Below are 944 nucleotides of genomic sequence, written 5' to 3'. Positions count from 1 at the left end.
AGGAACAGTGCAAGTCAATGCAAGGGGCGGTTTCAAGGGGTATAGCTACATACAACAGGAGACTCCATGTGATAATTCTGGAATGGCTTTAGGGCATATGTAAGTACTATGTCTGCAGCAGAGGATAATCTCACCATATTGTAATTACTCAGAGCACTTTCATTCCCATGGATTCAGCAAACAATACAATTTGGCAGCCACTACTGTAACCACCACAATAATCCAATCTACAGTTATGCACTGTCCATAGTAATTAAAACTATATATTTTGTGGGGAAGGTAGCTGGGTAGCAGCAATGGTGCGGACCCAACCAGAGACAAGGATGTGATGTGTGGTGCTAACAGGTTTCTTTTGAAAAAAAGCAAAAAAATAAATAAACCTTCACATCAGGCACAGAATAATCAAAAATAAAATACAGGCATAACTTCAATCAAATCGGCAAAGAAAACCCTGCTCGTCCAAGCTCTAACTAAACAGTAAAAAAAATAACTATATGTGTAGATCACTACCAACCACACAAATAAAACCAGGTAGCACAGTACAGTCTCACCAGACTCTCAATGTTCCAGGACAAACCCAGATGCCTCCTCTCACTCCCAGGATCTGCCCTATAGTGCAGGCTCTGCAACCTTTTATGGCCCGGTAACGGGCCCAGAACTCACACCTAGGGGTTAGGCCTATTCAAGAACTGCCCTGAACCACACATAGGTCAGAAAGCTGGAGCTGATATACCGAGGTTCCAAAACTTTTACTTTCACCTTCTCAAAATGTATATACTCTATTACAACAAAAAGACAGTACTCCAAAAATGTGAAAAAAGAAAGTCGCTTAATGGTATTTATTCCATGTGAAACATTTCAACATTTGTGGAAATTCTTGGTGACAACTAAAATGACCACTGCAGGAGAAATCTATATTAAATATAGTATAACTTGGCAGACAT

Source organism: Leptodactylus fuscus, chromosome 6 (genome assembly GCF_031893055.1).
Source record: "Leptodactylus fuscus isolate aLepFus1 chromosome 6, aLepFus1.hap2, whole genome shotgun sequence".
Classification (NCBI taxonomy): Eukaryota; Metazoa; Chordata; class Amphibia; order Anura; family Leptodactylidae; genus Leptodactylus; species Leptodactylus fuscus.
Note: the sequence above shows the minus strand (reverse complement) of the source record.